Here is a 12,488-nt window from a genome sequence, read left to right as displayed (position 1 = left end):
GATATATTCAAACATCTGTGTGTGTTCACCAACCAATGGTAAATGGGAGGCAAAGAAAACAAGTAAATAATAACACTGGAGACATTTATCTCAAACATTTCTTTTCTTCAAATAATAGAGTAAATGTTGCAGCTTTAACTGAATTAAGAAGAACAGAAGAGAATGAGAATGCACTTTACTCCTGTAGTGTTTGCCGTTCTTGGTGGTCTCAGCGTCCTGACCCTCTGTGCAGCAGCAGCAGAGACAGGTGCTGCTGCCTTTTTTCTCATCCTGCTGCATCTGCTGCAAACAGTCGTCCTCACATTCACGCAACATTCTTGTTGTGTGGCTGAAAGTTTCCACATATTCTAACTCTAGAGTCATAACTGTCTCGATGGGTGTCAGATAAAACTTTCAATGTCAAAATGTTGGGGGAAAATAACAATAAAACCACTTTTTTTACAAATTGTGACAGAATATTTGAGTTTAATAGCAAACTGAACCGAGAGGTAAGGTGATAAAAGTCTCTGGTCAGGTAATTAGACCATGTATTATGATCATGATCCCATCAAAAGAAAGATTTTTTACATGAAACATCCTCGGATATTATAATTATTCTGCAAAAATATTCATACACACATATTCACCCTGGGAGCAACCTGGGTTGTTACATCTGTTGTATATAGAAATATTTGTTGGAATAAACTGATTTTCACTGAAAACTGTAATCATCAGTGTGTTCTGTTATCATTAGTGCATTCTGTAATCATCAGTGCATTTCTAAAAAAACAACCTTGTCCGTTGATGAGGTTTTGTCCATATTTTCTACCTGGGATCCCACCGCTCTAAGTTTTCACAATCAAACTCATGTACTTATTTGTCTCATCCACTCCCCTCCTCTGCTTTGTTTAAACCAACACCATCACCATTAGACTGAACAACAAATGTTTTAATTTGCTTCCTTTCAGTTTTGAGCAGATGATTGTAATTAATTCTGAGTCCAATATTGATTTGGTTTAATTTAAAATGAGGGCAGGAGTCTAAATGGAAGACTGATGCTGTGTTTTCACTGTCAGAGAGTAGAAATGAATAAGCTCTGTTTCAGCAGCTCAACAGCCGAGCCAAATCTGCTGATGAGGCAAACATTAAGCCTGGAGGTGTCTGGAATCTCTTGATAACAGTGGAGCTTTCAGTCTCCTCACTGGTAAACACAAGCATTGTATTTGTATACATCTCTCTATCCCCTGACATTTATTGTATTTATGTATTTACCCTTTTGCACTGGTAATCTTTCTGCATGAAAAAGACGCATGCTGGTCTGTAAGTGGAGCCTGCAGGCAGACACCTGTGTGTGAGCTTTCTCTTCGTGCAGTCGATGAACTCTTAGAGCGGTGATCCTTCTTTAACCTGCAGCTGCAGAGTGAGTTCACAGGTCAGATTCATGGCTCTCTCTTACTTGTCTGCCTCTGATGTCACATTCCCCTGAAACAGATATGGCTGTCACAAAAGACAGACTTACTTTCCTGCCACTTCATGCCACAGCTGCAGAGGTTCAGAAATAGCAGTCCTATATTCTCAAGTGACACACTGACGCCAAAGTGAAAACCACTGACTCACTGACTCCAAGGGCTTCATATCCGATTAGCATGACATAAATCTGCCTGTACTTATTCCTCGAGAACTCAAGATAAATGTTTAAATGAAAATGAACCAAATAAATGGTTTATCATGATTACAAAAGAGTTTACATTTTACTTACCTTAAATATTTTTGCAAAAGGAAAAATATCCTTAGGAAAAGTAAAAAACCAAGAGTCAACTTTAAATGTATAGGGAACTGGGCAATACCAAGCGTATTTTGTTTTCATTATTTGACAACATGGATGAACTACAATACAACATGAGCAGGTATAAACATGAGCACAGTCATTGAGCTTGTCTGTTTTGTTGAAACAACAAACATGATGAATCATTTTTTGAACCTAACACAATATTATCATCTAATCAAGGTTCTTATGGATGTTGTGATGTTTTTCTGCATCTGTGTGAAATCTCAAAAAATCCAAAGTTAACACGAAATGCAACAAAGATGGATCCATTTGAAAGACTCACTCCATCTCTAAAGTTTAGGACTTGAAGAAGTCATCTGTCTTCTCTGATCACACTGTTCGCTGACGTGTTGTAGACATATGCACCGAACAACACTGCAGCAGGGCTCTGCTCACTATCCTACTTCAGTCAATGGCATAATAATGACTCTGAGCATATCTGTGTTGCTGTGGAGGCAGATGCATGACTGTGCTGTCCCTGACACAGAGGAGGATGCATGTGCATGCCTGTACAGTCTCTCTGTAATCAGCGTCCTGGCTGCTGGAGATAAGACACAGTGGCTCAGTGTGAGGCTGCAGAGACATCAGGTTGAAGCATCCACACCAGCAACACCACTGTGATGGTCTTACTCCACCAGCACAATACAACACAATACATCTTCAGTCCACTTATCTGTAACCACAGATTACATTTTTTTAAACTATCAGTCAGCTACAGTACGCTCCATGGAATGATTTTGAGAAAAGAAGAAAATAATACATATATGTATGTATGGTGTCATCTTCAGTGGCTGGACACAACTTTAACTGAAAGTGTATGAAAACAAGAAAGCAACCTCTTTCTATCACCGTACAAAAATTAAAGCCAAAATACACAGGACACAGGAGCAGCCATTTTGTGCTGGTGACATCACATGGTGCCAGAGTGGTGGAGTGGAGCTGCTCGACCTTACAGTCAACCTCAGCTGTCAACGATGTCCTCACACCACGTTTTTATCTTCAAATAATAATAAGACAATCTTGAGAGGAATACATTTTGGCATACTTTTTACTGTGGTACATGTCCCATATGCTAACATGGAGGAGACAGGGTTTATGAAGCATACTGCAGCAAGCCACCAGCGAAAAACTCAAATGTTTTGGCTTCCTTTTTGGTTTCTTTAGATTTTAATAGACAGCAAAAACTCATGAATAGACAGTCTGAATATTCAGGGACGATGATCAGATAAATGGTTGAAATGGAATGTTACTGAAATGTCTTATTGACTATCATGGATTAACAAGCAGCTGGAATAGTTGTGTAAACGTAAGTGCGACTTCAAACTCTGACAGTTCAACCACACTTTGAGTCATTGTTTACTTCATCGGAAGCGACTGTGAGGGAGAGTAAGTGCAACAACAAAATGTGGAACCTCAGAAAACGTTTGCTCCTCACTTTCAGTTTTCCCCGTATGTGTCTGCACACATTCAGCAAACCTCCACACATCAGGATCTGTTTACACTATTTCTCTCAGCACAGTCAATTTCAATCATTTCTTTGAGATCATGAATTTGTCCAATTTTCTCACAGTAGACAATCCATCACAGTTGACATGAAGGTTTAATGTGATTTTGTCAGTTTCAGTGTCACAGCACTGTTTTGTTGCTCCTGAGTTGTGTGTTTTCGTGTCAGCGCACGCACACATTATGTTATGATGAGTTTTCTGTCAATCACTTGACAGCCTAAGGAAGAAAAGGAAGTCTCCACTGGAGTCTAATCCCCCGTAAACATGTCATTTTATCAACCTTTGTCTTATAATTTAGAGCTTTTTGTCACCGGAGAGCAGATCGTCTTCAGCTTGGATGCTCCACGGTTTACATTTCTAGGCAAATGGGGTAAAAAAAAAAAAAATCTGTATTCACAAGACAAAGTGAAAAATACTTGTGGAAATGTAAACCAGATGCAGACAGTATGGTGGAAAGAAGCAGTTTGAGTAGTGGTGAGCAGGGAGTTAAGACCAGTTTATTTAAAGTAATGGTGGCTCTGTAAAGCATCTTGTAGCACCTCTGGACAGTCAATCTAACTGGACCGTAATTTACACTTAATAACTTCCATTCTTCTCTGATTGCTGCTGGAACATCAAGTCAAGGAGGGCTTTTACAATAACAAAGTCCCACTCCTCTAGTTTCATTTCAACAACAGCACTGTACCATAAATCAAATCCCTGAGTCAGGGGAAATTCTCTCCATGTGGAAGTTCTACTACGTTGCATCAGCCAAGCGAGTGGAGAGAAAAAAGAAACGTTTTTAAAATGCAAAGAGGTCTCTGTGTGGCTGTGTGATCCGGGGGCTGCTCTTCAGCCAGAGCTGCGTCTTTACGAGCCTGCAGACACAATCACACTGGAGCATGTGGTTTTCATCGGCTCACGTGCGAGGCAGAGGCCAGTTAAAGCACCAGTACACAATGATCACTCACTTCACTGCTGCAATGAGAACCACATGCCAGTTTAAACCCAAACGCCCTCATCCCAGTCCCTGTTTTCATGTCCTGTCCCACAGGAGTCCTGTTCCCAAGCCTGCAAACAATAGCTCTGTATTCATTCAACTTTTTCAAGCTGTTGTGAGACCATGCAGCCACTCCCAAACATCTTTTATTGTGATTTTCTTTCTGAACATCGCCACACCTCAGATTATGTGTGATTTTAAGATGATGCTTAAAGTTGCATCAGTTTGTCCGAGCACAAATCCTTCTAACCCTCTGGAGCAAACTTTTCGCAAGTGGAGAAAAACAACTTCACAGGATTTCCCTACACGTGTCAGTATTTTTCATGCTGGCCATGTAATATCAGGCATGTATCCAAATCTGACAGTTTAGTATTCATCTGATTTTTTTTACCCTTCACACAGAGAAAAAGCACAACCCAATGAATTGATCAGCAACAACTTTGACAATTTATCGTGTGAAACAAAACAAAACAGTAAGGTTTGGGCTCAGAGTGATAAACAATAAAGTGAACTTGATGAGAGCTGCAGATTCAGGTAATAATTCTCTACTTTAACCGTAATTAGTGCCTTCTTTGTATGTTCACACATAATTACTCGATACATTATTATCATAAACATTTATTGATTATAGCGACTTTTAACACAGAGAACTTTATTCCCAAAGTTTCCAAAGACAGACCAAAAAACAGAAGTTTTAGGAAAGAGTGTATAAAACGATGCATAAATCATCTGAGATATTTCCAGTCGATGAACAGGACGTAAACATGGAATCTTGGCTTTAGATATTTATTCTGTGTAACATCATCTAGCTTCAATGAAGAGCTGCAACAAGCCAACACAGAATACATGTATGACTCTGGCAGACAGTCTGAAATAGATGCGTTTTCCAAACTTGGAACCGCTTCAGGGAGAAATAAAAATGGAAAACTGGATTTTAAGTCAGGCCTGATGCCAAACATTCTCTGTTTCCAGCTTCTCAAATTTAAGGATTTTCTGCTTTTTTGCTTTAGATATGCTATTTTCTTTCATACCCTTAAACAGTTCTGAGGATCTTTGTGGTTTGGTATCAGTACCCTGGAGAAATAATTGTTTGGAGTCTTAATCCTGACACACTAATCGTGTGTAACAAACTGAAACAGCATGTTTGAAAAATGATGATCAGCAGCTATTTCCAGCCAACTCACTAGTTGAGCCTGACTGATCACACCCTCTCATGGTTGGTCCTTTGGGGTGCACTTTTAAATGTACCCCATTTACCCCCAGTCTGGCCTGTGATGTCTGCAGGTGAACAACATCATGTCATTTGTGTCCCTCTGCTGTTTGGTGTCATTACACCGCATCCAGTAACCATGAGCAGACTGTTAATAGCTCACTTTTCTCTCTCGTGAGCTGTCACCTGCAGCCAAAAAGGCTTCAAATTCCCCCACCCAACAGCTGGCTAATCCCCTCCAATGATCTGCTCCCACAGAAAAGACCCTCAGTGGACAGACACCCAGGCTGAGCTGAGTGATATACAATTCTGCTGTGCAGTCGAAAGTGGCAAAGTAGACGGGTCGTAACCCTGAACTGGTGGCTGTGTGGGAAAAACCACTGATGGCCGAGCGACGTGCTTGTGTCTTTATCTCTGTGTGTCTCTCCCTCTCATGCTGTTGTCATTGCATTCCAGCTCTGACCCTGGCAGCCAATTCACAGCTCTTCAACGCACATTCCCTCCTGAAGAGCAGGTGACGACCGAGAATACTTTCATTCTGTTAACAAGCGGTAGAGCTCTGCGAGAGGAGATGACACGGCACATTTCAGCCACCTAGCCGGTGTTGCCAGATAATAATTCGGACATCTTTTTGTTCCATGCAGACTTCACATCTGGGGACCCCAGGTTTGTGAGCCAAAGGAGGAGAGAGGGGTCTCTTACATGTGTCACTTCAGACATTTTGAATTTTTTTAAATAAGACCGTGAAGATTCACGTTTCTCATATTTCATTTTCACCTGGCAATAATGCATTTTGGGTGATCAGCCTGAAAATCAGATTGTGGTTAAACACAAAAAAAATACAGGTACACATGCACACTGAGGATGAAATGTGACCTGAGGTGGTGAGAGACACATGATGACCACATTGAATGCAAGAGCAAATGTCAATCCACATCCAACACGCGGATTCAAGGGTTTACGTGGGTGGAAATAATAAATATAATATAAGAAATAATACTAGTGCATGACTGTTCCAAAGCAGCAAAGTATAGTGAGTGCTACGATAAACAAGTAAACACAGAAGCACTCCTCTCCTCAGTCCCCATTGTAGTGATATGTAATAATAGAAAAGAGACGCTCCTGAGAACTGCAGACGTTTTCTTCAGAATCAATCCATTAATACATTCAGTGCTACACTACAACATGAACTGCTAGTGGCTAATCTATCTAATAATTCTAGGAATCTGTTTGTGGCTTGCCTATCTTGAGAACCGTTTAGGTTGTCAGCTTCACACTTGTATATTGTTAAAGAATACATGCCAAGGTGTGCAGAGTGAGAATATGGTGCAAAGGTTTTTATAAGTGAAGACCTGTAATGTATTAACCCATAACTAGATGGAAGATTATGCTCGTCTTTTACAATGTGTTGGCCATGAGTGGGCCACTTTGTGTACACTGCACTCAGTAGAAAGAAGACACTATATGTTATAGTGAGGCTCTCTATAGCTCCCAGTGAGGTCATCCAGTCACACTCCGAGGATAATGTTCTTCTCATTGGAAAGCAGAAGCTGTAGCTTGAGGGCTCCAGACCATTCATGTTCCAGCTACACCAGTCGAGTCTTTTATAAAAACTTTTTTACATTGTCCTCTGTGTTATTTTGGTCCATTCTCCCAAACGCTGCCACAGATAATGCATAATGCACGTCATCATTCTTCCCCCACATTAAGCTGAGGGGGATATTGTGTTAGGCAGCCCCCTCCGATGTGTTGAGACCCAGGCAGGCTGAATGAGTCGCTGGGAGCAGGACTAAAGCAACAGGGCCGTGGTGTCTCTCCAGGGCGACGCTGGGAGAGCCTGAGTGTGGAAGCCATCAAGGCTCCAGCAGCTGATGTGTTATGACAGTGTTGTGGTAAATCCGCTCTGCCATAAGAGGTACATAGGAAACACAGTGTGGTTCACATGGGGATCTTTTTTTCCTAGGATGTAGTGGGATGCATCTGTGTGTATGTGTGTGTCATTTCAGCCACAGAAATCCCCTCTCACAGCTCTCCCAATATTTTCCCACTCCCACTCATCCCTCATTGTATTTTCCCCCTGCAGTGGTGGGAAGTAACTAAGTACATTACATTACATTACTCAGTGCTATACTTGGGTACAGTTTCTGATACTTGCACTTTGCCTGAGTATTTCTACTCTGCGCTACATGTAACTGACTGCTGAAGTTACTGAGTACTTTCAGATATAAGATATTACATGAAGAAACTCATTACCTCATGTTAGACACAAAAAGCAGTGTTTGTTTCAGGAGCCAGTGAGTTAGGGTTAGTTTCTTCAGGGGCGTCACTTTGTGGTTTGGCTCTGATATAAATACATTCAGCATCGACAGACTCATCCATATGCATCAGCATCACTGTGACAGTTGAACAATGCCAATATCACATCTACTGTAGAAAGCACCAGAGCATGTCAGTCAGCCACAGACGTTATAAAAGAAAGACAAAGGATAAATAGAGTCTAGAACTCCAAAGATGGCAGTTGAGTGACACATACACAATAAACAGCCTTCTATAACGCTGTCACGTGAGCTTATCTGGACACTTAAACTCTGACCATTATATCTCACTATCTGTAGAACAGACTTGCATTCTCATTTCTTAATTCTTTCTTGACATTTTTAACAAGTTACACTTGCAGAAAGTCATGTGGACAAAAATTTAAAATTAAACTTTTGTCCCCTGCTTCCCCACGGTAAACCAATTACCCCTGTTAATGCATCAGCCACATTTAGACCAAGGCTTCAGACTTTAGACTTTATTGACCAACATAAATAAACACATTAAGCTGATGAAACTGAAGGGGACAGAGCATATATAAGATGTCTTACTTCAAATTGTTCCTTTTATTTGCGATCTTACTTATTTTGGCTCCAGAGCCCTTTTTGTATAGATAATGGATGGATGGATGGATCTTACTTGTTTTATAGAACATTGTAACTGTAAGGTTTATTATTATTATTATTATTATTGTTGTATTTCTTTGCCTCCTGAGACGCTGCGGCCCTATTGGTTCAAACCCAGCAGACCTCAGTGAATTCCTGTTTGCTGTGCTGAGGCCTGACACATGTTTTCTCAGGGCTTGTGTGTCGAGGTACTCCGCGTGGGAAACATTTGCATTCCACACCCACTTGTTGACCTCGCTGAACTCTCCTGGTGCTGATTCCTTCGTGTTACCTTGGCCGTGGGGAGACGATGACCAAAGAGCGAGAGAGTGGAAGGGGGAGGGGGGCGAGTAAACCTTCACTCAGTGAAAGTAAACTCATGACACATTTGGGTGGGACTCATCTTGATTCTATTAATTTATTAACTCCACTTGAGAGCTTTAGAGGGAAGTCAGAATCATAGTAGCACATAAATCAGCAGAGTCAATGAAGTATAACAGCTGCTGGCACAATGAGGAAATGTGATTCTTATCTGGAGTTTCATCAACACTCTTGAGTTCTCTGTTGAAAGACACATGCTTCTGCCCTGGGTCACGATGAAACTATAAGGACTGAAATGAATGATTGTCTGTAAACTTCTGTGTGGTTTAATTTGCTGTTTGTGTAGCAGAAATTGCATTTTCATTAACTTTGTTTTCAGCCTGAAGCCATCAGCTTATTGCATGCACGTGGGTTACTACAAAACGCCAATAGACACAGGGAAATTAGATCCGGAAATTGATTCTGTAAAAATAAACCTGACATGTTGCTCAGAAACTGTAATAAATCCAGGAGCATGAAGGGAAAAACTGGATCTTTTTTAACCCTGTGAGGAACTGTATGTTAATGAGCCAGAGTGGCCAGATGGGGGCAGGTAGCTCAATAAATCTGAGCTGAAATCATCCTTTAAAAAGTTATGAAACAATGCATAATACTAACATCTCCATTGCTAACTCAAATGCAGTAATTTTCTGTGCTGTCCTTTACCCATGATTCCAATTTGGAGGGCAAAGTGTGTGTGTCCACTCCAAGCACCCGTTCTCTGATTGTAGCTCAGATATTGATGTTTCCCAGGTGTCTCCTTGTGTTGTCTTTTGTCCAGGCTTATTTAAGTCTCCATTTTACCTCTAAAGAGCCTTAATCTTGTTTCAGAACATTTCCGTGACAGGAGCAGTTTAACTCTTTCTTTTTCTTAGCCTCTAAGGCGTGTGCCAGATGCCCTCTTTTCTTCTGCTGGGCCCTCATATTCAAATGACAGCAGCTGGGAAGTGCTTTGCTGAGAGGAGAAGGAGTGGGCTGAGACTGGGGGAGTTGTTAAAGATGTAATGGGGGTGGGGGGGTTGCATTATTTTGGCCTGTATATAATCTGGCACACGTCTGTAACAGAGAAACCCCAATGGCTCTTGGTCTTTACGCAGCGTGAGGCCTGCCGGCTGGGGGTTCAGGGGTTTTACTCTGGGTGTGAAGACACCACCAATGGAGAGAGAGGCATTGTGGGTAGGTGGGGGTGGCATGTGGCTGGAGAGACAGCAGTTTGTCTGCCCACAGGCACTGATGCTGCAGCAGGGGCTGGGTGAGCACATGTCACTCTGCGAGGTCGATGTTATTTTCTTTGTGGGTCTCTGCATGAATAATGCATTCTGCCTTCATTCAGTGCCAAGATGTGATTTTATACAGAATGTTACAGCTGCATATGCTGACCCTGGCATTCCAAATTTGCTTCTGGTAAGAATTGTATTTTTATTAAAGTCATATAGAGGCTCCGGTGTTGTCCTAGTACAAATTGAGCTGCAGCAAACGTCAGCTTCCCGGCGATTGTTTTAACATTATTTTTGGATATGTTTACCTTTGACAGAGGCGTTGTGACAAAGGGCTTATGGAGATAACCAGGGATTTGTAAGCTCTATATTATACATCCTGGGCTGTGAACACTCTCTGGCACCATCTTCCAAATCTATTCATTATCATCAGTGGAAATATCAATAAAAATACCTTTGCTATAACTTTTAGTTCCAGGCCAGGGAACTCCAAATGACCTCAGCCACATCCAACACCATCGAGATGAACCAGACATGCAGACTGATTCAACGTCAGAGGTGGTTATGTTTACACCTAAAAACATCAGTCAAATAATCAATTAGTCAATCAACAGAAAATTAACTAACCAAAACCAAATATTTTCTGGATCCAGACATCTGCCGTTTCTCTGTATTATATAATTGAAATAACGATCAAGCAATGTAGTTAGTGTATTTTTATTTTATATATTTTTTTCAAGTTTTAGAGAAAAGATCTGATGATAGTAATATGGTGGAGATTTCTTATGATTTTTCAATTATCACAGGATTAATAAATAGCAACAGTTGTTTTGTTGCTCCTCCTTTCTAATGCTGGAAAAATGTAAATCTCTTCAGCCAGGTTCCAGAATCTTGTGGAAAACTTTCCAGTGGTTTGGAGGCTGTTATGGAAAATCATTAAAAAAAACATGTTTTGCGAGTGCTCAATCGTTCCATATGGATGTAATGTTTGACCGTATGTTTACTTTACCACGCAGCGGAAGTTCCCACTGCTGTCAGTCTCAGGGTTTAACTTGACTTGAGGAAGCCACCTTCACTCAGGCAGCAGTTTTACTGCAAACTGTCACACAGAGAAGTTCCTCTTTTCAAAGATAAATAAATCATAATGCTCTCAGGGGTCTGTAAAACAAACTGTGCTCTGGCAGTAAGCTGGAAATCCCACAGAGAGGGAAGAGCACAACTGTCCCTTTATTGTGTACAGTCTGTCGGGAGGCCTCTTTGTTGTTACTCATGGATCTGCGTTGCTTGGGGCTCTCATGCTGACTGATTCTCTCCCTAGAGGTCTGAAGCGCACCCTGGGTCCCGTACGCCGCAACCGAAAGCACTTGTCACTGTGGATTGTCCTCACAGAGATGGCCCATGGTAATGAGAGCAAAGGAGGACATTCACTTTTAATCCCATGTGCACTTCTGTAGCTGCACTACAACCCACTTTATATTTGTATATCTACAGCTCTTATGTGTTTTCTGTGAACATTGTTCAGATTTTACTGAAGGAATAAAGCATACATTATAATTTGCCTCAATGTCTTATGTGACACCGCAGGTAAAGTGAAAGGCCTTATTTCATATTAGCACTAACCTGGTGCCGATGTCCCATCTGTAAGGACTCAAAGTGTCATTTCAGTCAAATCATGAATAAATAAATCTTTTACTCGATGAAGATATGCAGAGTTTACACATATATGATTTTAGGTATTAAAATCTCAGAAATCCCCTGAGTGTAATCACACCTTGAGCAGCAGGAGTTGTATTCACAGATTTGTATTGCATCTGATTGAGCTGTTTTTCAGCTATTTTCAGGGTCACTCAGTAACTTGAGAGAAAAGAAGCTACAGGGTTGTACAGCAGTGCAGTCCCGTATCTTTCCACTGTTCAGCTTAATACATACACAAGGCTCAGGTGGTGTTTGTGAGAGAGACAAAGACAAAGAGACAGACTTCCAGGGTGTTCTTTCTTTTCCTTGAGAAAATGATGCAAGATTGACACCGTGTGGTAGGATCTGAAATTACAATGGCCACTTTCTAAATAGAAATAATGCAAGTTCACATAAATCTAACGTTAATGTAGATTTTTGTATTTTTTCTAGGTGAGACAAATCATTGAGTGGTTTAAAGAGTATTTCCAATCTGCATGTTTCCTTCATTTGTTCTTGGGTTGTTCTCCAGTACGTCATCCAATCACACACTGATTGGAGAGAGAGATACTATCTATCTATATTTATCCCACATTGGACAGCGACGCCCATGATTGGCTGATGAGATTAGACAGGTTGGTAGTTAAAGTCCACATGATGTCGTCAGCCACACTAGTAAAACCGTCCCTGGGTGGGCTTGAACCACCAACCTTTCGGTTAACAGCCGAACGCGCTAACCAATTGCGCCACAGAGACGTGTCTCACTGAAGAAATATCTTCAATTTCAGAACAGGATGAATCACATTTCTACTAGA

General features: G+C 41.1%; 1 non-coding gene across 1 annotated transcript; it reads right to left on the bottom strand.

Annotated features, from left to right (window-relative positions):
* Window positions 1–12,355: 12,355 nt before the first annotated feature.
* Window positions 12,356–12,429, bottom strand: trnan-guu (transfer RNA asparagine (anticodon GUU)). Its single transcript has one exon. It is a non-coding gene; the product is annotated as a tRNA-Asn (tRNA).
* Window positions 12,430–12,488: the final 59 nt, after the last annotated feature.

Source organism: Paralichthys olivaceus, chromosome 11 (genome assembly GCF_024713975.1).
Source record: "Paralichthys olivaceus isolate ysfri-2021 chromosome 11, ASM2471397v2, whole genome shotgun sequence".
In the NCBI taxonomy this organism is placed as follows: domain Eukaryota; kingdom Metazoa; phylum Chordata; class Actinopteri; order Pleuronectiformes; family Paralichthyidae; genus Paralichthys; species Paralichthys olivaceus.
This window is presented reverse-complemented; position numbering and strand designations above follow the sequence as displayed.